Below are 27,449 nucleotides of genomic sequence, written 5' to 3' on the forward strand. Positions count from 1 at the left end.
AATTACTATCTACCAGGATTCTGGGGATCATTAACATACAAATAATTGTTCAGATGTTCATGTCAACAGCAAAACGGTGAAAATCAGAAATGATAGGAAACAGGAAGACAATGAACAAGGTTTCTAAATAAAAGCTAGGAGGGGAAAGTGGGAGTGCGATGGGCGGCCAGCAGTCATGGGAAGAAGCCAGGGATGCACAGTTATTTTCTCTTTTTTCCCAGTGTGCAACTGAGGATGTCAGTTAACACTGCCCATTATCCCTAGATATCTGCCCTATTCATTTCAGACTCTCTACAAGCTGAGCTCAGAGATCAGGGAGGTTAGTAAAGAAAAACAATGGTTACCGGCCAAGGCTCCATGCCAGTCTGGAGAGCAGTTCAGATCTTTTTCCCGACAATGGTTCCACAGAAAAATTATGAATCCCTAACGTATAGTGTTCTTGAAAAAATCAGTGAGGGGATCATGAAATGCTTCACCTAATCCAAGACTCTCATCATGTATTATATTTATTGAGTGGTTACGTGTGCCAGGCAGTCTTCTAGGTGCTTCTTGGGTTACAAAAAATATCTAATCTTCGCCAAACAAAAACTCAGCAAGTTTTACTATTGTCATTTTACTGATGAGAAAAGTGAGTCTCAAAGAGGTTAAGAACTGGAAAAAGGACCAATTGGTAGCATAACGGGGTTTCAAACACATGTCAGCTTGATTCCAAAGCCAGGGCATGTTCCATTAAACCAACAACTTCTTGCAAGTTGGGAGGGGGATATACTCTTTAAACCAAAGAAATTAATGAATGAATTAATCTGTAGCTGTGCAGTTTCAAGCACCAGTGGTCCAATCAGAGAGTATTTTCAAGAATAGCAAGGAATCACCTTACTAGCCCTGTAAAGTCAGCAAGGTCTGAGGGTTGAATCTCTTGGTATGTATTAGCTGCACCCAGAAGGTAAAGAGTTATGGGCCAAGTATTTGCACACAATGCAAAATATTCTCTTTTCCTTCAAAAGTCTCTGCCCCAACACCAATCAGGAAGTGGAAGCCAGCGCTCTCCTCAAGGATGGTGGGGGGTGAGGACTCACTGGGGGAATCTGTAAGCCTCCTCCCCCAGCTACTGGAGACGCCCCTTAATTGAGCAGCCCTCCCACCCAACCTTGCAGGAGTGCGTGGGCTTGTAACCGGCCATCCACTTCCTTATCCTGGATGAAACTGCATTCATTCCACGCACATCCCAGAAGAACTGGCCTGGGGAGCACCTGTCCTCTTCTCCTTAGTGCTGCTAATGTCTTGTAAGGAGTCAGAAGTGCTTTAGAGCTGAACTTGGCGTTGTCTTCCATTTGTTCCAGTCACACCAGACTTCTCTCCAAGTCCCAAACATACCTTCCAGTTTTCAATTCCTCAGTCTTCATACACACCCTTTCCACTGTCTGCCCAAACTCTCTTGACTTCACTGAATGAAACACAAACACATTCATTTTCTTTTCAGGCATCAAACCATCAGCCTAGTTACTGCAAACACCCTGGAATAGAGAACTTGTTTTGGACCTGGGGCCCAAGGCAGCTCTTGGGATCCACCCAAGGGAAGAATCAGATAAAACTCTAGAATCAAATCAAATTGGTTGAAAAATGCAAAAAATGACTTTCTATCTATAATTACACCCTGTGGTGGGGGAAAAATAAGATTACTTAATTTCGGAATTAAATTTTCTCTGATAACCAGGGACTGGGAACCATTTCCAAGCCAGCTTCATGAAGGTATAGCAAACCTAGAATTGTAGCAGTTTTAGGTCTGCTCATTAATTTATATATAAGTTTTTACTAGGGAATTTATTACTTTGACCTATTACTTTATAGTCTTAACATTTTTAGGAATAATATCCTAAAAAAACATATAAGTGTTATATTATGGGTGAATATTATACACAATGCCATAGTCAAAAGTTTAAAATAACAACAAAAGCTAACATTTACTGAGCACTTACTACATGCAGACACTGTTCTATGCACTTCAAAGAGAGTAATTCATTTATTCCCCTCAACAACCTATGAGGTCGGTATTATAGTTCTTCCCATATTAGAGCTTAGGGAACTGAGGCAAAGAGAGGTCAAAAGCACAAGGGTGCATGCAGCTGGACTCTGAGCCTGGCACCCAGGCCTTTAAGTTCTTATTCTTAGTTTACATCACTCAAGTCTTCATCTTCCACATCTTTCAACATTAGACTATCATTCATTTCACTTCTGCTTGCATGACATAAAATCAAAAGATGCCCAAGTACTAATAACAAGAAGTATAAATTAAACAGGTTTAATGTATTAAATCTGTAAGTCAGCTAACATTTACCTGCTCTCTGGTGAGGGATGGGTAGGTCTGTACCAGGTACACGAGAAACAGAAACGAGTAAGATGCAACTGTGGTTTCAAGAAACATGGTCGGTTGGTGGAGCTTCCAGGAGCCTCGAGTTCATGACCCATTGCTGCATTCCTCTTGCTGTTTTACACCTTCCTGCCTCCCACCTTCTCCAGCACTTCTGACTTTATCATTACCCCCAATAATTTAATATTGTTAGCAATGCTGGGAAAACATAACTTAATAGAAAAAGAGTCTGATTACTATTATACTATCGACTTTAAAGCAAATTATCATCCAGTCAAACACTTATCTTCATGACAGGCTCATTGATGTTGGATTTGCATGGAGTACTCTAGTCATGGTAACTTGCAAGAGAGGCATCATTAGCCACTGTTTTTCAGAGAAGGAGACTCAGTGAAGCCCAGGTAAGCTAGGTGACTTTCCCAGGTCACAGTAAATTGCAGAGCCAGGAGTTACCGGACTATAAAATCCAAACTCTTTCCACCAGACTAACAAGCCTCTTCTTTAGTCAATCTGTATGTATCCAGTCTCTTTTCCTGAAAATAGTTTGGTTTTGAATTTCTGCTTCCTTTCCTGTCTTGGTAAGACTGAACAAATGACTCTGATATGGTATATGTAACATTGGACTCACCTGACCTGGAAGGAAACTGGAGTATCCTTTGCCGGCCTCCTTGCTGAGGTTGCAGCTAGCCTGAAGCAGCCAAATCTCCTTCCTCTCTCCTCTGAGGCCACCTGGCTCCCTTAGAGATTTCCAGAGCCAAACGCCCTTCCCAAGCAACAGGCAAAGTCAGTCAAAACCTGAGTCTCTGTTAGGAGCATGCATGTCTGTGTGTCTGAGGAAGGGGAACCATCCTTCTGTCTCCAGCAGGAGGTTTGGCCCCATACTCTCTCAAGTTTTGAGCTCAGGATGACTTCACAATACAGACTGGCTCTCTAAGCATCCTGTCCTTTCTCTTCACAGAATGTATTTGTGGCTACCAGCTTCCTCCTTGAGGAGGCTGGCCCAGGAAGATGGTGTGGGGTCAACCCACCATACCCACTTCCCCTCATAGGTACAGTAATATAGTCTGGTTTTCCTTTTCTGGCTGCTCACTACAAATTTCCATGTCATTTCCTATTTCAACAGCTTTTATCTAGCCCTGGAATGCAGTCAGAAATTGTTATCCTTGTTCAGACTTCCTACTTATATATGAAAGGTTTGGGTTGTACTCTTCTTTGGCCTGAAATTCTGTCTTTCAGTCACATTCTTAACAGTATTTAGCCTAATAATAAAGATGAAAGCATCAGAGTCTAGCTTGGGACATCCAAAATGAATGTGTGTCTCTATGAAAGAAAAAGGGAGAAGCTACTCATTGAGAAGTGAGGAAAGATCCCTTTATGCCATGCTTTGGAACATGTATCCAAAAGGCTGAATTCTGCTTTTCATCATGACCTGAGTCCCCTCTACAGGACTGAGATTCAGAAATGTACTGATGTAGCATCTCATCTGTCTTTGTGAGTTCATGCTTTTATACACACACACACACTCACAAATTTCTCTGACAGAATATACATGATAATTAGGCTTGACATTTCTTAAGTGCATGTGATGATTAGTAAATACATTATCTCAATAAACTCTGATAATGACCTAATTATCCCCACATTAAAAATAAAGAATCTGCACCTCAACAAGGTCAAATAACCTGCCAATGTAATATACACATGTACTCAAAATAAGAATTGGGACCAGGGATTTAAATATAAACAGCATCCTACTGTATGGGAGAACACATTTGTAGATGATCTGATAAGGGATTGATATCTAAATATATAAAGAACACATACAACTCAACACCAAAAACACAAATAATTTGATTTAAAAATGAGCAGAGGTGCTAACCAGACATTTTTCCAAAGAATACATATAGATAGCCAACAGAGACTAATCATCAGGAAAATGCAAATCAAAACTATAATGAGATATACCCCCAGATCAGTCAGAATTGCTACTATCTAAAAGACAAGAAATAACAAGTGTTGATGAGGATGTGGAGAAAAGGGAACTATTGGTGATTATGTAAACTGGTAGAACCACTCTGGAAAACACTATGGAAATTCCTCAAACAATTATAAATAGAACTTCCGTATGACCCAGTACTTCCACTTCTGGGTATTTACCCAAAGGAAACAAAATCACTAATTCAAAAAGACATTCAACCCTATGTTTATTGCAGCATTAATTACAACAGTCAAGATACAAAAGCAACCAAAATGTTAATCAATAGATGAATGGATATAGAAGTGGTACATATATACAATGGAATATTACTCAGTCATGAAAAGGAATGGAATCTTGCCATTTGCAACAACATGGATAGACCTAGAAGGCATTATGCTAAGTGAAATAACTCATACAGAGAAAGACAAATATCATATGATTTCACTAATGTGAAATCTAAAAAAACAAAACAAACAAAAACAGAAAAAGACTCATAAATAGAGAACAAACCTGTAGTTGCCATAAAGGAGTATGATTGGGAGAACAGCCAAAATAGATGAAGGGAATAATGAGGTACAAACTTTCAATTACAAAATAAATAAGTCATGGAGATGAAAAGTTCAGCACAGGAAATATAGTCAACAATATTGTAATATCTTTGTATGGTGACAAGGTAACTACACTTATTGTGGTGAGCATTTTGCAATGTATATAATTATGGAATCACTATGCTGTATACCTGAAACCAAAGGAATATTGTATATCAACTATACTTCAATATAAAAACATACATATACACACACACACACACACACACACACATATATATATATACCCCTCCCCAATATGTGTGTGTGTTTGTCCACCTCAGTGTACTGCCAGTCAAGGTACAAACAGAATTACTTGCTCAAAGTGAAAAGTATAATGGAAAAGTCCAAGGGAATTGACCTTTGTTGAGGACCTACTATGCGTCTGACACTCTATTATGTATATTTCAAATAATCTAATCTTGCAGAATAAAGTGTTACTGTATTCAGGTGGCAGATGCCCATAAGGTTTTATAACACACTAGGAAGGAGAGGATTTTTAGTTCAAACCAAGTCAGTGCAATTCTCAAACCAGTGCCTCATGATGAAGGACGCTCTGGCTAATTGCACAGCTGATTTTTGGCTGAGGTAAAATATTAAGTGGAAGCTGCTCTCTATCCCTGTATTTCTTCCACATTGACCTCTGGGATTTAGTCATATGAGATAGGCTTTGACTTGTTATGACTAAATTATGAATTTCTTGAAAGCATGCATCATCTCTTCAACTCCTAGTATACTGTCTGAAACCAGATGAGCTCCAATAAATATTAAACGGATGAATGGATGAATGAAGATGTGTTTCTGGAAGTATTAACAAGTTCATCTCACATACTTGTTAAAATTGGTTCACCAGCACCTCCCAGATCTCTTGAATCAGAATCTCTGAATTGAATGTCATATATCTTAAGAAGATGGTAATTTCAAAGTATAAAATATTTGTGATTGATGCTATGGAGCAAATAAGCTAGCAAAGAAATTTCCTTTGGAAAATGGGGTCCTGGAGTAAGCCTGGGGACTCCATACCTTTGACAGTTCCTACACAAAAAGGTAGAGAACAACAATGGGACTTCTGCAGCACTATCCAACCCCAAGATGATCAGCAGGTTGGAAATTGGTGAATTACCTTGATCTCTTTTTAAATCTTTTCAATCCTAATTGACATGTGATTTTTTAAGATTTATAGTGATTTTTATGAAAAGAATACCTATATACAATTTAAAAAGTCACTTTGTGACAATAAGCTTATAAAACAACACTCAGTCTCCTCTACTTGCTTTCTTTCATCTCTTCTTCCCTAGAGGTAACCAATTTTATCTTATTAAAATCATTTCTTTAAGAACTTATCTCCATTTTCCTAGAACCACAGGTATTTACTCATATTTCTTGATTCATCATATTTAGACTTCATTACTCCTATTTTAATGAGAATTTTAGCTCCCTTATATGCTCCCTTCCCCTCGCCCACATAGCTATATCATATCTTTCATTATTAGAAAATGTGAATATTGTTCATTGCTTAATCAAGTATATAGTTATACTTACTATATAGTTACACACCTTTTCTTGCACAACTCTGTTTTTCCTGGGGTTCTCTCTGAAATATGTCCCTTAAGTTGCACATGATCAAGTCCATTAGATAACTGATCACTTCCATTTTTTTTTAATGTCGATAATCCTGCTTGGATTCTCCATCCACCTAGTCCGATCTACACATGTTACTCTTTAGACTTTCACTATTAAGACTACACTATTCAAGTAACATAATATTTTGGAATGTCTTTTTGCAAATTTTCTCTCCTTCTGATCTATCCTGAACGTTAGTTCTGTTATCTTTTCCTTTCTTGATTTACTCATTTTGGTGGGAAAGATCCTCTAGTAATTTACTGAGAAAGAGTACCTTGGTGCAAAAATGGTGGAGGTTTAGCATGTCTGAAAACACCGTTAAACCACCACCACTTTTGATATGCAGTTTTTATGAGGTTGAAGATCACTTCAGAATTTTGAAAGCACCATCTTTCAACAAATGCTGGGAAGTCGATCACTAGTCTCATGGCATTCTAATACTTGATCCATTTCGGGTGTGAACTTTTTATTTTCTATTCTTTGGAAATCTTTGGATACCTGTTTTGTGTCAAAAATGTATTGGGGGAGAGTACTCAGTGGGCCCTTTCATTCTGAAGATATTTCCCTCTGTTTTTTTTCCCCTTTGATCCATTTTGTCTTTCATATTTCTTGGCTTTTTTCACAATTTCTATTAACTTTACCCTCTAATTTTTTAAAAATCTTTTCCCCTACCTATTTTATTTCTGAGTAACACTATCCATAAACTTTAGTGTTTTTTCTATTGGAGCTATTATATTTTTAATTCCCAAGGCTCCATATCGTTCTCAGATTGTCTTTTTTTTAAAAAAACATCCTATTCCAGATTGTAGATATCACCTACCTAGTTTTCTGTAAAATAAACTATGTATTTCTTTTCCTTATTTTTTTTGTTGTTATGCTGGGAGATTTTTTAAGAGAAAGAGGAGTTAGCTTTCAAAATTTTGGTATTTCTAACTCTTTTAATTCTATAAGTACAAAAGGAGTTAAAGAAAAAAAAGAAGTTACACTTTCACATGACCTGTTTTTCACCTATGATCACAAAATTTAAAAATGCCCTATGAGGAAATGAAGAATGCTTTTTCTTATTACCACAGAAAGTTGAGTTGATTCTAATTGGGTAGGCACCAGGTGTCCCAGGTCCCAGTTTAAGAGACTTTACCATAATTAGAAAATTGGTTCTCAAAGATTATCCATTATTAGTCACCTAAAGAGCTTCATGAAATTCTTGGCTTCATATCAGGTCTATCAAATCAGAAACCCTTTAGTGTGAAACTCAGAAATCTTTTTTTTTTTTTTTTTAGGAGTTTCCCAGATGATTACAAGGCCAAGTTGTACCTCAATATATTTTTGTGCCTTTAACCTTTCTCAGGTGATGGTGACTAAACCTTTTTACCTTTTTCTCACAATAATATTCCCTCAGGACTAGTTTGTTTGCAATTTGGAACAGAGGGAAGGATTGCAGCTACGTCAAAGGTTTATTGCATCATTTTGTTATTGGATCTGCCCATGAAACTGTACCAGTCTCCTTTGCCTTATATTCTATTTGTCAGAGGCCAAGAATAAAGCTCTTTATCTGGTGTGACTACATTTTATTTTTCTTTGTCCAGCTTCAAAAGAGATGTCACTATTTTCTACTTTTTTCCATCTGGTTCCTCCCAGCACAAATGAAGAACATATATTCTATACTCCAGCACGGTGGTTTTCAGGCCTTCACCCCACCATGACACCTATTCTCATATCTTCTTTCCACATGTTGCAACAATATATGTTATTGCTGTCCTGTTCCCTGTGCTGTATCTTTAAAAAAAATCCAGACTACTATGTGGGGTAGATCAGCGTAAGGAGCTCAACATGACATACAATTTTATCTCCAATACCCTATTTTCTGTTTGTTATAGCCCCTCATCCCACACACAAGATCCCCAGCTACTTTTACAGAGTTCTAACACCACACTTACCAAGAATGTCTCTGCCTCCTTTATTCTTACGACAATCACGTGGAGTTGCAGCCTTAAAACAAACACACTCTAAATTCCTATTTGTTAAAAGAGACTAACGCTAATACAGCCACAGAGCACGCATTCTATTCCCTCAGCTGTGCAAATGCTGCGAAAATTTAGACATTATACTTCTTAGTCTGATTTTGAAGTTCCATTATAAATAAAATGTGACAGCAGATTTAGTTGCTAAGGATCAGATCCTTAGTTGCTTAGAACAATACTCTACCAGTTAATGTACTAGAAAAAAAGTTTTGTTTTTTTCAGAAGCTTTTATGGAACAAATCTGTCCAGCCTTCCTTCTCATAGCAAACAGAATTGAGTGTACATGTAACTTAACGCCAGCCCCTCATCTGCTCACCAAGGATGCAGAGTCCAAGTTGTCACCATATGATGCACAACCGATTTACACTGTCCTTTGCCCTACATAAAAGAGGGCAAAGGTGGAAAACAGGCTGGGCTTAGAAATAAAAAGGGACACTGTCATATTGGAAGGAGTTGCAATTAGAATAGGGTTGTGATGAAATGACACTTTCAAAGGCCAATTTAGAGTCAATGAAAATACCAGATAGTATTTGTAAAGTCGTGGTCTCTCGAAAAGCACTCTAAAGAAATTGCCTAGTCTAAAGAAAGTGTCTATGTGTGCATAACTGTTTATTCTCAGAAATACCAATCACTCCTCTATACATATACTCAGATATCACTGCACATAGCAATACACAAGTCTAGGGCCAAACAAACAAACAAAAAAATCATGCAATTCTCTTTGCAGGTCAAATTCCATGGCTAAGAATCTTCAGGAATGTATTTAAATGATCTTGCACTTGAGAATACAGGACTTAGGAGTACACGGACATATAAATCCAGATATCATGAACAGAAATACCGTAGGAGCCTGGAAGAGCAACACAGACTGCCTAAAAGTGCCTTCAAGATCAAGGTCCGCACAACTGGAGGATTAACTTGGAAGACATCCAAGTACTAAGAGATGAGCCAGCATTTAGGCCATAAGCTTGAGTGGAGGGGTAAAAGATTATTAGGAAGTAAGCACTGGACTCAGCTTGTCATCTTGGTTTTGGCATCTCCAGTACACACTTCATTACTAAAACCAGTTCAATTGCCTAATTCTTAAATCCTAGTTCAGCACACAGAAGGTGTGAATTGTTAATGATATACAGAATTTATACCAACCCAGACCAGAAGTCACGTGGGAATTTAAGTGAGAGCTGGTATTGAGCACCTCAACAAAGGTGAATGGATTCAACCACTATTAAACATTTGCATATCCACCCTCCCCATAAAATAATTAATAGCTTATACGTGCATTGCATTTTAGAGCACCATCCCACTTAATCATAACTTCCATGTAGTCTGGGCAGGGATTGTTAGTTCTATTTTACAGGTGGGAAATTTGAAGGCCACGAAAGCTAAAGGAACATCCTGAGATCACAGTTGAGATTCCAACCTTACCTTTTGGACCTTTAAATCAGCGGGGGTTTTTTGCCAATCAATAAAGAAAAATGACCTTGAATCAATTCTAAATTTTTCCATGCCTTCTTCACTAACATCCCCATCCCACATCTCTTCACATGATCATTTAACTATTTAACAATCTAAATATTTAGGGCCAGAGGAAACTACTCACCTGAACACCAGCACCACCAACACTGCACGAGAGTCACTTGCGAAAATGGCCAGTGCTGTAGACTGGCTTAGGCCTCTCTTGTACTGCATGTTAAATTCTATGAGAGGCAACGTCCTGCAAAATGCACAGCATTTCAAAGTTCCCATTATGGGTTCCAAGCCCCATACTCTGACCACATAATACAGAAAGCAAACACAGACTGACCTCCTTTAACACAAAATCCCCACTCTAACCATTTCCATCAGAAAGTGGCCTTTGGGTGCCCCCCCTGAAATAAATGGGGTTGGATCCACACACTGGCCTTTTCTGGCACCCCAGAAACCAGGCCATTCCTTCCCCAGTGATTCGTAAGCAGCACTGAGAGCATGAATATTGGATGCCTTTTCAGAAGGAACCACGAGCCATTTATTCTTAGTCTGAAATTGGCAGCCTTTACATTTGGGGGGAATTTTTAAGAGGACTAGCAGAGAAACCAACATTAGGGATTATTTTCTCAGTGTGGGGTTAGATGTGTAATGCATATGTTTGCCCTGAGGACCCTAAACCACATACTATAAAACTTTGTTAAAATGCCTTTCTGCTCAACTCGTAACGTTTTCCTGTGCACATTGTTCATGTGTAACAGTCCCAGCCAAAAGTTTATAAAGCTATGTTCCCCCAAAGACCATTATTTTTGTGCTAATTAGTTAGTGAAACCAATATCTCAGATATGAAATTCCAAGCTCCAGTTTACTCAGTTTGGCTGAAAATCTGGTTTTCTAATTGTTGACTACTTTCTGCTACTTTAAGTCCCCCACCTAAGTTCTTGGACAGAGCTAGCTTCTGGGAGCTGGGGAGGTCTCCATTGGCAACGCACTTCCACATCCAACAGAGGAGTGGGAGGAAGGGGTTGCAGCTGTCTGAGTCACTGAGGATTTGAGAGGAAGTATGAGGAAGAAAAAGAGATTTGCAGGACAGACTTTGAAAGCAAAAAGACCTGACAAAATTTCAGTGAGGTGGAATCCTCTGAAATTGCTGATGCATTCTTAAAAGCAACACTGTCTTCTAAAGGGAATGATGTCAAGGGAATGATGATTTTGACTCTTCTGGAAAAAAATCTGAATATGTATTATTGTGTTATTATGCACTTGATTATTTGGTTTCATTTCTGAACATAAGGAACTAAGTTTTTATTTCTAATTTCACAGGAATTTAGGCAGTATTTACAATTTATATGGCATATCTGATTGTTTACACTTGGGGATACACACACATAAATGCATATAGATAAATGTATACCTATATACACACACATTCACATGGGAGAATATGTAAATCTGCAAAGAAATGATTCAGTAATTTGTTCACAGGATATAGAGATTTGACACAGCACAAACAGCAGTGGTTTGTGAAAATAAAACTGTAGGATGTTTTTACCCCACCATCCTGAGACACTTCAGTAAACCACTTATCACCTAAAAATCAAACACGCGCATGTGTGTGTGTCTATACATATATGTAGATATATATCTCAGTAAAAAAAATAGTCAATAGTAAAAAAAAAATATGGGAGACATGTATATAAATTTTATACATATCTAAAGATATATGCATATACATATATCTCCCATGTTTATTTTATATATATAGCTATAGTAGTGATTTATATATATATATATATACACACACACAAATATATATGTGTGTGTGTGTGTGTGTATACCTATACATATTCTCCTGTATTTCTCTTCTGATTACAATGATTTTTATAAGGGTAAAGTGAATAGGGAAGGTGACTACAGACACTGGGCAGTGTGTTTTCTATATGCTGCCTCATTGTAACTTTATAACAATGAAAGAAGAACCATTATCCCTAGGTGACAGATGAGAATGTTGAATCTCAGAGGTTCTGTATTGTGACAAAGTTCAATATCCTAGTAAGAGGTGGAAATAGGACTTGAACTCATCTCTTTCTAGAAAAAAACCGAGGCTCTCTCCCAAAGCATGTTCCTTGGAAAAATAATCACACAACACATTTATGTGTGCAATTTGTTCTTAAAACTAAAATTCTACTTTTAAAATTATGAATGTTGATTTCTAACTCCCAAAGACCAGTCCCTGAGTATATACAAAAGAATCATTTCCATAAAGGGTTTTTACACTGGTCAAATGGGGGACATCATTCCTTAGCAGGAGCAGGCATAAGTCACGGCTTTAAAATTAAACAAGAGGATTTCTAGAGAAGTGAGGAGTAATAATGAAGGGGGAGGCAGCATGGCAATGACACAATCTAAACTGTAACAGTCAGAAACAAAAGCCATGGAATCGTTTGCTAAGGGCATTTTTCCTCCAGCATCCGTCTCATTGGTCAGTGTTTGGTGCCCTCCCTGGCTCACATTAACCTGTCACTTGCCAGGCAGGGCCTCTGGCTCCAGAGATGCCCTAAGTTCACTGTTCAACTCTACAACAACCAGTTCCCCAATAATCTGATAATTGAATCCATTAGTGATAATAACTAGCAATGAGCTAAAGGTAAACTCTTCTCCCTCACTCCTAGATGATTTCTTTAGCTTTCAATAGAACTTTGAAAGTTTTAGTAGAGAAAAATTACTCAAGTGGTAACCATGTCAGGCATCATGATTAAAAATTACCTCATTGTTTGCATTTTAAGTATTTCCCAAATTTTAATTATCCCTGCACCACCATTATGATTTTGCCATATTCTATTACAGGCATAGTATTTTTGTCCTACCCTATTTTTTACTGATAAATATTTGCTGGTGTTTTTTTTTTAAGGTGATAGCTAAGTGATTTATTAAATTGCCTTAGCTTGGAAGGAAAAAATCATGCTACAGTTTTATTTTTCACAAATCACCGCCCCCTGTGTTATGTCACATCTCCTGATCCTGTGAACAAGATTACTGAATCACATCTTGGGCAGATTTCAAAAATCTCTCAGGCACTTTCAGTTATTAAATTTGTACTTTTCCATTTTCAGTTAGTAGTTATTATCCAGTTTAAACCTTCTTTTTCTATCCCATGGAAACATGTTGATTTACCCACGGCAGCCAAAGTTAGTAGTTTGGGGAAGATAAAGAAAGGAAAACAATGTCGACTCTTAGACTCTTCTCACTCATCCTTGACCTTGTTAGCATAGGGGTGAGGCTGGGGCTTGTGACCTGCTCTAGGGCACATCCATAACTCCACTTCAGGCCTAGTTCTGCAAGTACCCTCTCAGGGTTGGCTGACTCTGTTCTCTGGCTTTTCGTGAATCTCTGTGTACAAAGGGCTGAGAAGCTCCAGCACATTCCCTCCCAAGTCCATCTGACTTTGGCCCCCATCAAAACATCCCACAGCATCCCCCCCATTACTAAACACTTTACTGGTTTTCAGTATATTCACTATGTTGTACAACCATCCCCACTCCATATATTTGTTTCAAAGGAAAGACATACATTTTTTAAAAAGTATTACTTGTAATAATTAGAAGGTAATAGTCAAGTTACAATGAAAACAAAACCATGCTATTTAGTTTTTGCTAAACTGCTGCCCATTGAAGGTTTTGTTTGAGGTCTGCTCCATTTGCTAGAGAGAAGTCATCGAAGGTTACGTGATGTTGAGCACATACCAGTAGCAAGCAGATTTTCCCCTTTTTCATGAATCATCAAAAGGATTGAAAGTGATTTTTTCAAACATACAATTCACTAATATTAACATCAAGTCCTTTTAAAACCACTGATGATGCATATTACACTTTTGGAGACACTGTGTTAGGTATTTCCTAACACAAGCCTGGTCTTCCTTTTGCCAGGATCCCTGCACCTTTTTAATAGTCTTCAGCTCTCTTCTTGCTTGATTCTTCATAGTTACTCCATTCCAGCAACAGCAAATGCGAGTGGACAGCCAGAACCAAGGCCCCTGACACATGGTCCCAGCTGAGTTACCGCAGCATCTCCAGCCATTCCAGCCACCCAGCAGAGGCTTTAATCATCATGGAGCAGTGACTAGCTGACCAACTATGCTACTCTTGAATTACTGTCCCACAAAATTCTAAGTACAATAAAATAGTTGCTAATTTCTGGCACTTGATTTTAAGGTGATTTGTTATTCAAAACTAGATGAGAGAAAAATTCATAGGTGACCATTTGCCCTGGTTTGCCCAAATGGTCAGCCCTAGCACACACCTGTTGTCCCAACATCTTTATGAATAGTGCTGGGTTCACCCTGTCGAGTGTCCCTGTTTGGATGATAGTTATATGTGCACCCTCCTAATATCCCTAGTATGTTCTGTTATTGAACTACTGTCTTGCTAAATTATTTCTTATAATGTCTTAAACTCTACATACTGGGAGGATGAGACGAGGAGAAAAGTATTGCCTGTGCCTGGTATGCATATTGCACTCAAGGAGCATTCAGAATTCTTTAGGAATGCATACAGGAGGAGACTGAAAGGCAGATTTAAAGAAAAATTCTCAAATGGTGGCACTGAAAAGGCAACCTGTCAGAATCCTGTTTACATTCTGATAGCTGGTAATAAGAAACAAGCATGAGGACCAAAAGAAAGCTATATTTTTATATGTTTTCAGACTGGGACAAAGAAAATGTTGAAGATGATTAACAATGTTGGTCACATTTAATAACCACTATTACCTCTTCAATGCATCTATATAGCAAACACAATGACATTATTTCATTTAATCCTCACAACAACTATATGGAGTGGGTACTATGATCATCCCCATTTCACAGAGGAGGAAACTGAGGATTAGAGAGATTAAATAATCTGCACAAACACCCAATATGCAGATAAGTAGAAGAGGCAGCATGCATACCTAAGCAATCTGATTCCTGAGCCTTCTATCTCAGCCTTCAGCATGTAAAGTTTTCCTATTAAAATATAACATAGAAAAATGAATTTGTAAACACCTAGAGGATCACAGGATACTAGATAAGGTATTTTGTGAGGCAAATGAATCCATTTTCTCTAATCTATTTCCTTCAGCCAAATCTGTTTCCCTTTCGTTATGTTCTGACAAGACTTGCAGACATAGCAAAATCAAAGATTGAGTAGATTCTATACTGATTACTGATTACAGCTGCATATTACACAACTTAGAATGTATATTATTCATAAAGGCCGCATCAGTATCATGTAGAGTTCTTTAGGGACTGGTTCTCAGTCTGATACTTTTCCACTTAAGAAAATAACTTGAATGTTAGAACATTCTCCTCTGATTTCCTGTGATACAAGTGATACAGAAATCCTATTTGAGACTCAAAATGACTAGAAGAATGTACATAAGGCAAAGGCTCAGGAACTGAATTTTTGAAATAAATATATTTGCACATATACGAATTATCTTATTCAAGTAAATCCACCTCAGAGAAAAGGAATATGGTTACAATTGCTAGGAAAATGTTTACTAGGAATTCACAGGAAGAAATAGAGCCTTGGTGTCTTTTCTCATTAAGGAGAAGGGGTTCGCCTTGAATTCAAATCAGAACATTGCTCTTCCCGACAAAAGTAACAAACTATACATCTCCTTTCATTGCTAAAACATGGAGCAGGATCCATCTTTGGCCAAAACAAAAAAAGAGAACACAGAGCACTTGCATTAGAGGGAGACAAATAACTTCAGGCTGTGCAGAGAGAAAAAGAATCCAGACATTTTGCAGAGTGATATAATTGAATAATAATAGCCAGTATCAATGTAGAAAGACTTCTATGGCCACACCCCATTCTAAGTGCTTGAAATGTACTAACCCATTTTATCCTCTTAACAACACTACATATAAAGATGCTTTCTATCTTCATTTTGCAGAAAACTTAATAAATTGCCCCAAACCACAGAGCCAAGATTTGGACCTAGACAGGCTGTGCTCAGAACCACAACATTATGCTGTTTGTCAGGAAAAAAAAAAGTGTCTGTTTTAAGTGAAATTTGAACAGGATATGAAAGCTCAATGGACAAGAACAGAGAGCATAAGCCAGGTAAAGCACTTAGAATGGCAGCAGACACTGAATGAAGAAGAAAGATCTGGATAAGAAAGAATAAAGCTATCCTTTTACCTTGTATATGAGTTTTCAAAAAAATTTCTAGTTCAGGGGTGATAAAGGGGAATGGGGTGGCGAGAGAAAAAAAGAGAGAACCTGGTGGAGGGGGCAGGGGAGGGTGACATTAGAAATGAATATCAGGACCTCACAATATAGAATTTACAATGCACTTGTAGAATTATATTTCATAAACCATATTTTGTGGCCCCCATAATTCTGTTACTCTCAATAAATCCTTTTGTTTTCTGAGTAAAATGCTGAATCATGATCCCATTAGTTCAGGAGACAGATAGATATTTAGACTGAGCAGACCCACATAGCAACTGACAGTCAAAACTGGAGAGCTTGCATGTTCAGCACCCACTGGGGAATGTGGCCTTACCAGGGAGTATTTCTCTCCGGTTGTCCGTATTTTAGAAAGTGACTCATCTCCGACTTACAGTAGCTGATGCTTCATATAAGCCAACAACCAAGCCTGGAAGGTAGGGGGGTGGAGGATAACCATGGTATTCATTGTAGGGATAGATATGATAATTAAGTTGTAAAGAACTCAGAGGTGCCAGGAGAGAACTATTAAGATCATAAACAATGACGAATCTGAGCCCCTAAAAAGAAGCAAAATAAATCAGGTTTTCTAAACAGAGAAGCAGGCTACAGAGAAACCGTCTTCAAATGTGAGAGGCAACACTACACATTCACTGGCGACATTCAACTTCAGGCTGAATTCCGGACTCCAGGTTTTGTAAAGCACTGAAATGCGTTCCAAAAAATAGGTAACAGAATCTCCAAGTCAGTGACTTTTTATTTTTAATCTTTTGAAGTAAAGACTACTCTGGCCTGGAGCGGCTTTAACGCAGTCATTCTTGAGACGGGGACTTGATCAGCGGGCGGTTCAGGGCCCTGTGAACGCTGCCCGGGACCATCTCATCTGGGCCAGCACACAGCGAGGGTGGGCCGGCCTCTGAGCCTAGGGGCTGCTGCACTCCAGCACCCGGGGCCGTTATCCGAACTGCCACAGTGCCAAGAGCAGATTTTTTTTTCTTTTCCTGTTGCTGTCAGTGGCATGGAGTCCTGCATTCCACAAATGTAAACGAGGTTTAATTAGGACTTTTATTTCGAAAAGAAAAAGTTGGTTCTTAAGGGGAAAGATTTCTGAGGACCTCCTTCAATGCTGTGCAGCGAAAACACAGAACATGCCATATGAACCCCGCTTGGGAAATTTAAATAAGAAGCTTTAGAAACATAACGTGATTTGGCAAGAGCACGATTTGAATGTGGTTGTGAGGTCCCACTAGCAGCATATGCTTTTACTAAGTGGCATTATTCCTTTCTTTCACAGACTGAGCTTTTAAAACATTACTTTGTATTTTCTACCATTATCATTCTGAACCCAAACTAAAGTAGTTGACTCTGAATAAAACCATCCTATTATGAAATTAAAGCTTATCCTGAGGAGGAGAGGGGAAAAAGATGTTCAAATTTGACCCTTTCTCTTCTCTCCACCCGTTCCAAGCACACACAAAAACTGAAGCAGTACAGAGGCGTGGGGGAGAAGAGGGAAAGAAGTCTGCTTATGATTATGAATTGAACTTTGAACCGTTCCTATTGTTCCTGCCAAGGATTTCTGAAAGCTAATGTAAAAAGATATATATAAAGTTCGATCTGCTAAGGTATTTTAAGAGTCTACTGTAACACAACTATTTTTTCCCCTTGCCTCATTGTTAAAGATAATATGCCTTTCTAACAAAAATGCTTTCAAGATGTAACCATATTTTGAAATGAGTATCAATACATCCTTTGCAAGCCTGGAATTTGGAAACAAAGAACTTGCTTTAATCTGTTTTTCTTCCTACCTGACGAGCGAGGTGACAATGCTGCTGGAGAAGGTTTAGACATGTCCCAGGCTCGTGTGCTTTTTTTCTTTTTTCATTATGTGGGCCCTGACAACCCTTCTTTCTGAAGCTACATAAATTAAACAGGGTGAAGACTATCAGCTCTCATCCTAGCTCCAAAACAAGACAAGACAAGAAAGGATCCTCCGGTTGACAGACAGACTTCCAGCGTTTCAGGTAAACCGGGAGAGCTGTAAACTCCCCGTGCTTTCCTCTCCCCTGAAATGACAACAGAGGTTAGATCCCAGGCTTTCTTTCATTTCTTCTCCCCTTTTACATAGCCAGAGGGATATTTCAAATTATGCAAAAAGGAAATATAAGCCAAGGGTATAGTCTTCATTGTTAATTCCCACCCTGTGTCACAAATGCCTCTAGTCTCAGAGTACGACCTCCCGGGAAAGTCTTACCTAAGAAAGCTCAGAACGACAATCCCTGACTGAAGTGCCTTTGCTGGCTGAAGTGGTTTTCAGACTGAATGAGTTGATCTTTCTCTGGTGAGGTCTGCATCAGCAGAAACACTTTGTGATTTTTCACATAGGTGCACCAAGAGTGACAGCTAAAGGAGAAGGGTGGTATGTCTTAATTTGAAAAGTAAATGACACCTCAGTACAACCATGGGAGTAGAGGGGATCAGCAGCGATAACTCACTGACATGAGGGTTGTGGAAGCTCCTAGCAAAGGACTCAGCAGACAGAGTTTCCTGATATATTTTAGGTGAATCTGGATTTTTGATCCAACTTTAAGAATGAGTTTTTTTCTGGACCTTAAGAAAAACTTACATTAATTTTCCAAGAAGAGGTCTTGGTTAAGCCTGAAATAGGCTTTCAGAGGACAACTTAAGGATCTAGTTTATTCATAAAGAGCGTTAGTCACCCTAAAAAACTTCCCATTGTCAACACTCTCAGGCCTCTAAAAAGGACAGTGTTCTGAACTGCAAAGCCTACCAATCTTCTCCCACAGTGTACAACATCGCACCAGAGGAAACCTGATCTCAAATAGAATAGATCTCTATTATTTCCAGCAGACATAGGGACTTGCATATGGGAAATGTCAAAACAAAAGTATTTTGGGGGCTTGGCAATTTCCTCCTACATTCTGCCCAATTAATGGGTATCGAGGTTCCAACAAGCTCCCTCCATGGGATGCTTGTGATTCCTCTTCATCTTCCAGCCAGAATCAAAACACTGGCAATCATTATTTCAACATTGTGGAGTTTAGCTAAACCACGGCGTTACCAGACAGTTATGTATGCAGTCGCGTCTAACTGGCTCACTACAGGAATAATAGGTGGACAGTTGTTATAGTTAAATTGTGATGAAATGTGGGTAAATGTGGATTGAATTAAGCAATATGGTGACCCTAAAGTTAAAATTTTAAAAGAAGAAAAAAGAAAAAAGAAAGCAAAACTTGTAATCATGTACTTCCTTCTTTCTTCTCTTATCTGTGGACTTTGAAATCAAAAACAAAACAAAAAACCACTCAGCTTTCACTAGTCTGAAAAGGTATACATTAGAGAAGATTTTAGACATTTCAAATTTAAGATTAAAATGAGATGGTTAAAATGTATCAAATGCATTAAATTTATATATATGTATATATATATATAGTTCATTATCAAAATAATTATGCATTAAGTGCAAATGGCATCCCTATTTTTACATATGCGGACAATGGGGCTTCAAAAGGTTGAGTGGATTGGTCAAAGGCATAGAACTAGTCAATGACAGAATTATATCCAAATCAAGGCTATCTTTATGCCTACTTAGACTCTTAAACAGAGTGATCTGGAGATTATGTGTGTATGCAAAACAGAGAGGAGAGGAGAGAAGAGGGGAGAGAAAGAAAAAGTGAGAAAGGAGAGATAAGGTTGAGGGAGCTGCCCTTGCCCTCTTCACTCTGTTATTAGTACAGCTATAAAACATTAAGTCTTTGAGAGACTAGAACTCTGGGCTTGTAAACTACTCACAACATTGCTTAATTAATCCCCACTCCTTAAGTGGTATAGTTATAACTTAGCACAGCATTTCCCATGGCCCCTTCGTGGCAGAATGGAACCCAGAAAAGGCAAACACCCCTTTCGAGAGCAGAGGGAACCATCACCATACGGCATCAGCAGAGCCAAGGGCTCACTTTGTCACCTCGGTTCCCTCCTTAGCATTCCCTGAGGTCTCACTGCTAGTTTCACACTCCTCAAGGTGGAAGAAAAGTGAGTTTTCTGTCCTTCCCATCAAATTATCATCAGTTTCTCCACAGAGATGGAACATTAGTAGACACTTTTTCAGCATTCCAGCCAAACATAATGAGAAGAAACAGTTACCAAAAAAATAGAATATGTCAATAGACAAGGAAGAGTCTGATTTGAATTTCTGACTCGTGTGTTTTCCCCTTAACAGAATGTAGTATGTTAAAAGCACTTAACAGCATTGTGTTGAGTGTCCAACAGAAGTCACTCTTCACACATCACTACCTTTGAAAAGGCAGGGGAAGCAGAAGGAGGATTCAAGAAGAATAAAGTGGCACAGGTATAAGGCATCATCCTGCTGTACTTACTGAGATCCTTACCATGTACTTACCATGAGCAAGAGACAGCAAGTATAGAAGAAGAAAAGTGGGTTTGGGAGCCAGCAAGAACTAGGTGCAAATCCCAATGGTAAGATCCAACAGATGTATCCCACTGGGCACCTTACTTCACCTTTAAGTATCAGTGTCTAACTTCAGAAATAGGGAATGACAAAGCCTAATTTGAAGAATTGTTAGCATGAGCAAAAGTTCCCTCTCCCTGTGTGGGGAAGACAGAGTTTATCACCAATATGCATTATCCCCTTCTTCCATTGTAATTGAGTTGGTTTGCAGCTACCCAGCTAGAAACTAAATTTCGCAATAACCCTTGCAGGGAAGTGAGGCCATGCCAATGAGTTCTTCCCAGTGCCATATGAATAGAAATATGTGCTTCTTCCCAGCTTGATCCATAAAATGTGCATGCACATTCCACCAGGTTCATCTTTCTGCTACTTGGCATCACAATGCACAAAGCCGGCCTGGGGATGACAGGGTTGCTGTTGGCCTAGGGCCCTGAATAAAAGCCTATTGAGGGACACTGCTGTGGGGCTGTAACACTTCCCAATAACTATATTGAGGCAAAGAAGGAGGGGGGTGGTCTATATTTCTGAAGGTATGAAATTGTCACTGAGTCTGTTTTTACAATGATTTAAACTAATAAACTTGGGCAATTCAAGAATTACAGGAAGTAGCATATAAAGCATAACCTCTATCCTTAGGAGCTTGCATCTAGTTGAGGATTTAAGATGCATGCCTAGGTATCTTTTACCCCCAGGCAGTTCAGATTGTTGACAGTGGTGAGCTAATATAATGGTACAGAAAAGATAATACTCTATGTTCAAAAATGATTCCATTTTCCCTTTAACCACCAAGGAATTATCTATTTCCTATTTCCAATTCTCCATTGGCTCTTTTTGTTTCTACATGACACAATGTGGCTGGTTATGGCCAACAGAATGTGGGAGGAGGTTATGTATGCCAATTCCACGTCTAGCTCTTCACATGCCCAATGACATCCTCACACTGTCACTTTTTGTTCTATGGATGGCAGAAAATCTATCTGAGACCTCTAAGGTGGCCTAGGGGATGCCATGGTGGGAGGCTCCAACCTCCTCATTGAGGAGCACAACCAACAGAGAGCACCACCTGACAAAAGGTTTGGTCCTGGGCTTTGTCTAGAGGAGAAATGGTCTTGATAATGTGATAAGCCACGGAGCTTTGGAACTGTTTGCTACAGCCATCAGCCTATCTTGACCAATGCAGGGATGTAAATTGGTGATTAGAAAAAGAGGAAAGGCCTTTGAATATAGAAATGATCAGAGCAGCTTTTTCAGGTGTTGGTATTTGGACTCAGTTGAGCAGAAATGAGAGAGGAGGACGGATGGTGAATGTACTTACTGGGTTCACATTTTATCGTGGTAATTTTCTCAGCTTCTCCAGAGAAACAGCTTAATGGGTAAAGCACTTTCTACTTAATGTCATAGATGGTCTTAAGCCAAGAACCCATTCTTTACAAATGAAATCTCATATAAAATCCTGATATTTGGACAGACACTAGTGGAGATACTCTTAGGGCTCTGGTAGTTCTGCCTTCTTGGACACCTTGGGAACTTTCATACTAACCACATGCCCTGAATCATCCCTGTGGAACCCTCCAATGCTGAGGGATAGAGCTGGAACACTGCTGTATCAGACCACACTGAGATGTAACCTAGTAGGCTTCCCCTACCTCTTCCTGGGGGATCACAGTGTGCAATGGATTATGAAGGGGTTGGGCAGGGAACCTCCAATTACCCAAGACAATCCCGTCAAAAGGAGTAATCTATTTGGGTTACCCAGTGTCTAATTGTGTACAGTGTGCCTTTTCCTTTTTAAAGAAAGAAGTCACATGATTCTTTTCTATGAGAATAATCATTTCGAAACCAAGCTGAAATCCTCTCAGAACTAGCTGGTCTGTTATAAAATGAATCGTGTGGATGTAATAGAGCATGGCTACCATAGTTAATAATATTACATTGCATATTAGAAAGTTGCTACATCTTCAAGATTCTCCTCACAAGAAAAATAACTCTATAACTATGTATCATGATGGATGTTGACTAGATTTATTATAGTGATCATTTTGCAATGTATACAAATATAGATTCATTATGTTATACACCTGAAACTAACTTAATGTCATGTGCCAATTATACAACAATTTAAAAAAATAGCTGGCCTAGAAGTGGTATATATGAATACAGTAGGGAGAGGGATTGTGTTTGATTTATGCTTGCTTCTTGTCCTATATTCTGAATTTTCTGAAAACTCAATTACCATATTCCCCTGCATTTGTATAGGCCATTTTTCAGTTATCTAAGTGGATTTTCAACTACTGGTTAAACTGATCCTATGAGATATATAAAATAGAGCAAGAAACTAAGGTAAAGTCAGTAAATGCTGAAGGTAGAACTTGAACCCAGGATTCTCTGTGTTTATTCAACTCAGTGGTTCTGCCTCCACAAAAAAAAGGATTGTCTTATTGGCACTCACCCATCTCTATGTTTTTCTTGTTTATCTCACTTTTTGGGAACCTGAATGATCTGGGAGCAAATATTCCTATTGCAGAATATAATAATTCATCATGGATGTTCTCAAAAATGACACTGAATCATAAGATAAAATATGTCCTTCCTGTATGCTCAAGAAAGGGAAAGTTTTATGATATATATTTTAAAAAGTAGCTGAAAGTTGAATATTTCAGGAGGAAAGCTTCTAGTCCTTGAAATTCATTTATATGAACCTCTTTATTGCCTAATGGCATGCAAATGAATTACATCCTTTTTCATGGTACCAATACTAATGGTCACCATTTATTAGTCACCTACTATCCATGAAGCTAGACATTAAGAACCAAGCCTTACAACAACTCCTAAATTGAGTACTAATATCCCCGATTTACAGGTGTAATGATTGAGGTTTGGCCTGAATTCCTCTTACTCAGCTCCACCGAGCTGCTAAGCAGTGAAGTTGGTATTTAACATTACCTCTTTCTTATTCCAAAAATTATACACCTCCCACTGAACCACAGTTGCCATATTTTTTCCCACTTAGGGACAAATAGTTTTTACAGGTGCTCATGCAGCTTATTTGCAAAACATACACTAATATTTGTTAAAAGCCTGGCACAGACTTGGGCTAATCTGTGAAAATTGTTTGTGTGAAATACAGGTTCTCTCATCTCTCATCTGTCAGTGTCAGAATGATGGCCAGAGGCCCTAGCATGAAAGCTGAGAAACATAAAAGCTATTCCTATCATCATTTGCTGAGGTGCAATTATCATAAGCACCCCTCCACCTCTAATAACTTTTAATTTCCTGAAGTTTCTTAACAGTGTATATCACATTTTTAAAGTAAGAGTTCCTGACTATGCCTCCAGAAGGGACTTCACAGAGTGAGTGGCCTACAAACGTGCTTCTCAAGTTGACACCAGCTATTGGTCTCATCATTCCATAAGCCACATTCAGTTTGTTCTAGTTCTAGCATTTTTTTCACCAAAATTTGGTTCCTTTCTCCTAGAGACATTAGCCAAAATGCCACCCCATCTTCTATCTAATTCACACAAAACCCTCCCAATGAGTCCTGGGACTCAATATTTGCCTACAGACCATACTTCAAGAAATACATACATTGATAGAATAATTCAGTAGATACCCACATCTGAAATTTAAACCTGAGCAGTTGAGATACTCTCAATGACAGGTGTCTTTTATATGGCACTGGAATTAGGGACTTGTAATTTGTACATGACTTCAAGTAAAAGGCTTGTAAATGTCAAAGGTGACATTTTAAAGGTAGCTAGGCCCTCTGAGATTGAGAAAGCTATGATTCCTTTCCCTGGAATAATGCACATGCATCCAAACTGCTGGCAATATTGTCAGCGGACACAGAGAACCACTAAAGTTTCTCATCACAGGTTAACCTTTCTTACTTTCAAAAGGAAGCTGGACAAAACAACTCCCATTCTCCTTCTTATGTTAACACCAAACCAGGGGGTTAGGACTTTTCACAGGAATGACCTTCATATGGTGTGATGTTATAGAGCAGAGAAAAATGATAATGGCCCTACTCTCAGCTATCACAATGCCACGCTGAGTATGTGGGTATATGCCTGTCTTTGCTGGAAGCGTCACAAGCCACTTCAGAGGGCAATGATCTCTGCCCCTTGTGAGATTACCTGGCAAGTCTGGAGGTGTATTCATTCCACAGGGCAACTAACACTTATTAAGCACCCAGGCACCAGCTGTAGGCAATACACTGTGCATTAAAAGATAAGACACCCTGAATAAACTTTGGTGCCAGCCTCTTTACTTCTGCACCTTTTTGCCCAGCCTTCCTTCCTGCTCCTACACTTTTCAAAAGGAGACATTTGTCAAATGAAACAAGGGCAATTTTGAAGGTTAAAATTTTTTTCACATATGGATAAAGTCAAAGAAGAGTTAAGCATTTCCCTATAATCAAATGCACCTATAAAGAGGCCATGAAGAGAGCCGAAAAAATGAATTGAGTTGGACCTGTGAAGTCAGAGGTGGGTACAGAAGTCAGGGAGAACAATAGATCCTATAAGCCTTGATGCTTTGATGAGATAGAGGCAACTGACCTAGCTTATCACACCCAGATATAGATCTGATTATGTTAGGCAGTTATATGGGGTAGCTTATTCTCCTTCAATAATAGCAGCAATAACTATTCCACAATTTATGGGACACTTACTATATGGATGGCACTGCACTAAGTAAGTGCATTACATGACTCTTCTAATTTATTCTCTACAACAACACTGAGTAGTAGACATGATTTTTTTAAAACATTTCTGAACTTGCAGGAGAAACAAAAACAAAAACAAAAAACAGTGGTTTAGAGAATTTAAACAGTTTTGTCAAGGTAGTAGAGTTACATGTATTAGAATAGAGACTCAATCCCAGAGCACTTCTACCAAAAATCAATGCTCTCAACCACACCCCTACAATATTTTTCTACCCTTTGCAAATCCCAGAGGGAATACATCATCAAACAGATACATTTTTTAAATTATGACTTGAGTATGGAGGAAGAAAGTCTAGACATAATTAAGAGTTATCTACTCAGTGTATGAATACGCTCATGCACACAAGGCATGTGTGTAAACAGGACAAGTGAGAGCAAGATCATGGTGATCTGAACACTAATCCCACAGAAGCTGTTAGCATCTGCAGGTAAATAGAGCCACAGAGATGAAATGACAAAAAGGACCACAGAGATGCTATATGCACGCAAACACACACACGCTTACCTCCTTAATCTCACAACCGTGCCAAATGACACCCCCATCAAATACCAAAGGTGTGGGCATATGAACATCCGTGAGAAACCATTCTAAGACTCCTGGAAGTATTTGGTCAAATGTAAGGTCAAGGCCACTCCATCTACACTATCAAACTACAGCAGAGATATCGTGACTATCTACATCTGAAAGACAACTTTAATTGAAGGTGTTCTCCACACATTCTCTAGATACACATCCATACAAAAACACAGCTCCCCCTCACCACCGGACAGAGGTCAGCCCTGCCCATATATCCTTTGGAAAAAGATCAGTAAATAATACTTAACAGCAGGTCACAGAGAACCTCTGTCAGGAAATTATCCAGAAACCCCAAAATGTTGGAGAAAAGTATCCACAACTGTATTTGAGAGAACAAAGGAAACCTTTTGCTTAAGGAAGCAAACTGCTCTATTTCTTGAAAAATACTTATTGATAGCGGGTTCTGATGCACCAAATAGAAAAGAAAGCTGTCTTCAGCACATTTGCCCTTTCCCACTCTAGCTCCCACCTCTGGGCCCTGGCCAACCCGTGGAAAGAGCCTAGTTCTATGCACGGTATTAGTATCCTAACTTCATAATGTATCCCCTTAACTACCATGGCCTAAAGCTGAGGTCATGAATAAGTGATTGTGTCTCTAAATCTCCCCCCATTCTCAATGCCACTGTGCATATCACATTACTGTGGAAACTAAGGAAGTACAGAGAAATTGAGGGAAATATTCATTTTAATGTCAGAATCCAAACAAAGCTACTAATCCCTGGTAAACCCCCTCAGGAGTGACAATGGTAATGAAATGATTTCTTAGGGAATTCCTTAGGAGAGAGCAAGTCACAAAAAATTCAAATGGTAGACCACGGTTCTCTCTGCAAACTGAGGTGCCTCTGTGAAGTGCAGGGCTCATTGGAGAGAATTGGCAAAAGGTCCTAATAAAAAACCTTGGGTTTTTTTCTTTCCATTTCTTAACATAAAATACAATTGGTAACACTTAATTAACATTCCTTGTCAATGTCTTTCCTCAATCCCCAGGGTAAAGCTATTTGCCTCCCATAAGCACTGTTAAAGCCACGTGTACCAAGTTGGAAAGAAACTCTTTGTTTCAATGAAGTAAGTCAGTTATTGCATGTTAAATAATGATCAAAATGCTTATTAAAACCTACTCAAGGAATAACAGATCATATGAATAGCAGAGCTTTTAACCCTCAGTAATTATGTCATTTGTAATCAATCGCCTTTTTCATTAGTCATATTATTATATTCTGTAGCTGGTTTCTATTACATAATTGTTTATCTTCAATAAATATGTTTTAATAAGCAGTTGTATTTATACTCCGTGAAATAACAGTCTTAATTAATCTAAGTTGAACACTCATTTGGGAACTAAATTCAGTGCCCTGCCAAACATTCTGTAAGCATGATTCACACCAAGCCAAATAACAAAAGGTG

General features: G+C 38.7%; 1 long non-coding RNA gene across 1 annotated transcript in view; it reads left to right on the forward strand.

Moving 5' to 3' along the window:
* Positions 1-18,194: 18,194 nt before the first annotated feature.
* Positions 18,195-27,449, forward strand: part of LOC130683190 (uncharacterized) — a 91,022-nt gene continuing 81,767 nt past the window's right edge. The window contains exon 1 of the long non-coding RNA XR_008996806.1: positions 18,195-18,280. This is a non-coding gene — a long non-coding RNA (uncharacterized LOC130683190). The remainder of the gene's footprint in view (positions 18,281-27,449) is intronic.

Source organism: Manis pentadactyla, chromosome 3 (assembly GCF_030020395.1).
Source record: "Manis pentadactyla isolate mManPen7 chromosome 3, mManPen7.hap1, whole genome shotgun sequence".
Lineage (NCBI taxonomy): Eukaryota > Metazoa > Chordata > Mammalia > Pholidota > Manidae > Manis > Manis pentadactyla.